Raw genomic sequence first — 2,500 nt, forward strand, 5'->3', positions numbered from 1 at the left:
GGACGTCTCGCCTTCAATCTGAATGTCGTGGAGGCGGGGCAAAGTGACCCCCCCTCTGAACTGTCTTCAGAGGCGTTACAGAGGAGAGGCGGGATTAGCTGAGCCAGCGGGGGAGAACAGCGCTTCTACAACGCCAGAACGTAACGTGAAGTCACAGACTGGGACGCCGTTATAACGCCATCACAGAAACAATATGATGGCAGAAAGACGAGACAACGGCAGAGCAGCTCCTTTGAACAGGAGGGTTTGTGTTTTAGTCAGCGCAGACGTCGGCGTCCGTCACGGGGCGTTTTGGCTTCACTTTAGTAGAACAGAAGGTGGAATCATGAAACCATCGCCTCCCGCTGTAACGACTCAAACGCTTTACAATAACCTCCGTCTCGTTTAGCAGAAAGACGCTCCGACACGTGCATTAGCGTTTCTTATGGTCGTTAATAAAGTGGGTCAGGCTCTCGAGCCGTCATCTCCCATCATGACCCCTAACCCATCATGACCCCTAACCCATCATGACCCCTAACCCATCATGACCCCTAACCCTCAGACGTTTACCTCTCTAATAATCGTGTGACGGACGAACGAAGCCGTGCTGTCAACACGTACACAAGATCTTCTCTAAACAGCGCCTCCTGGTGGCCACATGTCCATCATACAGTCTTCATAGAAGCTCCACTCAGATGGAGACCACGCACACGTCCCGCTAACACACGTCCTGTCAACACACGTCCCGCTAACACACGTCCCGCTAACACACGTCCTGTCAACACACGTCCCGCTAACACACCTCCTGTCCTGCTAACACACGTCCCGCTAACACACGTCCTGTCAACACACGTCCCGCTAACACACCTCCTGTCCCGCTAACACACCTCCTATCCCGCTAACACACCTCCTGTCAACACACGTCCCGCTAACACACCTGTCAACACACGTCCCGCTAACACACGTCCCGCTAACACCCCTCCTGTCAACACACGTCCCGCTAACACACCTCCTGTCCCGCTAACACACGTCCCGCTAACACACCTCCTGTCCCGCTAACACACGTCCCGCTAACACACCTCCTGTCCCGCTAACACACGTCCCGCTAACACACCTCCTGTCCCGCTAACACACGTCCCGCTAACACACGTCCTGCTAACACACGTCCCACTAACACACGTCCTGCTAACACACGTCCCGCTAACACATGTCCTGATCCAGTGTCCCGAGTGCAAAATGGACTTTTAAAGCCTCCCACTACTTCTGCTCACACATTTACAATTTTAACATCAACATGACGACGGTGATAAAAACTTTACACAAAGGACAACACTGTACCCCACACACACACACACACACACACACACACACACACACACACACACACACACACACACACACACACACACACACACACACACACACACACACACACACACACACACACACACACACACACACACACACACACACACACACACACACACACACACACACACACACACACACACACACACACACACACACACACACACACACACACACACACACACACACCTCGTCCTTCCCTGAGATCACCTCTCACTTAGCTCAAGGCTTCAACAAAAAACACAACAAATTAAATATAAACAAACAAACTAAACCAAGTTGAAGGCACATTCTGGGAGGATTTATCTGAAAGACAAAACGAGTCCAGGAGGAGGACATGAGTCCAGGAGGGTACGAGTCCAGGAGGAGGACATGAGTCCAGGAGGGTACGAGTCCAGGAGGACATGAGTCCAGGAGGACATGAGTCCAGGAGGAGGACATGAGTCCAGGAGGGTACGAGTCCAGGAGGACATGAGTCCAGGAGGAGGACATGAGTCCAGTAGGATATGAGTCCAGGAGGAGGACATGAGTCCAGGAGGAGGACACGGGTCCAGGAGGACACGGGTCCAGGAGGGTATGAGTCCAGGAGGATATGAGTCCAGGAGGACACGGGTCCAAGAGGGTACGAGTCCAGGAGGACACGAGTTCAGGAGGGTACGAGTCCAGGAGGATACGGGTCCAAGAGGGTACGAGTCCAGGAGGATATGAGTCCAGGAGGGTACGAGTCCAGGAGGGTACGAGTCCAGGAGGGTACGAGTCCAGGAGGACATGAGTCCAGGAGGGTACGAGTCCAGGAGGACACGGGTCCAAGAGGGTACGAGTCCAGGAGGATATGAGTCCAGGAGGGTACGAGTCCAGGAGGACATGAGTCCAAGAGGGTATGAGTCCAGGAGGACACGGGTCCAGGACAGAGAGTCAAAGTGTCCCGTTTGCAGATGAGACCAGGAGAGCTCAGGAGAGTTGCAGCTGGAGCAGGGGATTCTGGGACTTGGAGTCTCAGAAGGGTATCGTGTCGTATCCAGGGATGCAAAGACATCACAGGTGAAAATCTCGATATGACCGGCGTGCTCGGAGCTTTTTTTTTTTTTCTACTTTATCGAGGTTCCTAAAAAAAGCGTATTTCATCTTCCTCCTCGTTTATAAAGATCACGCA

At 52.9% G+C, this 2,500-nt stretch overlaps 1 protein-coding gene and 1 long non-coding RNA gene across 7 annotated transcripts in view; both read right to left on the reverse strand.

Moving 5' to 3' along the window:
* LOC132979565 (uncharacterized) overlaps positions 1-1,794 on the reverse strand; it is a 3,146-nt gene extending 1,352 nt beyond the window's left edge. Inside the window, exons 1-2 of one of the 4 annotated variants that reach the window (XR_009674063.1) lie at positions 944-1,794; positions 1-866 (exon numbers count right to left, since the gene is read on the reverse strand). The exon at positions 1-866 is cut by the window's left edge and continues 1,352 nt beyond it. This is a non-coding gene — a long non-coding RNA (uncharacterized LOC132979565). Of the gene's footprint in view, positions 887-928 lie in introns of all 4 variants that reach the window. The other 3 variants (XR_009674062.1, XR_009674064.1, XR_009674061.1) reach the window with 3 other exon arrangements.
* Positions 1,795-1,875: 81 nt separating this feature from the next.
* The window catches only part of LOC132978994 (kinesin-like protein KIF13B), a 74,452-nt gene continuing 73,827 nt past the window's right edge, over positions 1,876-2,500 (reverse strand). For 2 of the 3 annotated variants that reach the window (XM_061044427.1, XM_061044420.1), the window contains one exon: positions 1,876-2,500. This exon is cut by the window's right edge and continues 779 nt beyond it. The gene's annotated coding sequence lies outside the window, so the exon portion shown is untranslated. The other variant, XM_061044436.1, reaches the window with a different exon arrangement.

The sequence above is a fragment of the Labrus mixtus genome, chromosome 1, assembly GCF_963584025.1.
Source record: "Labrus mixtus chromosome 1, fLabMix1.1, whole genome shotgun sequence".
Lineage (NCBI taxonomy): Eukaryota > Metazoa > Chordata > Actinopteri > Labriformes > Labridae > Labrus > Labrus mixtus.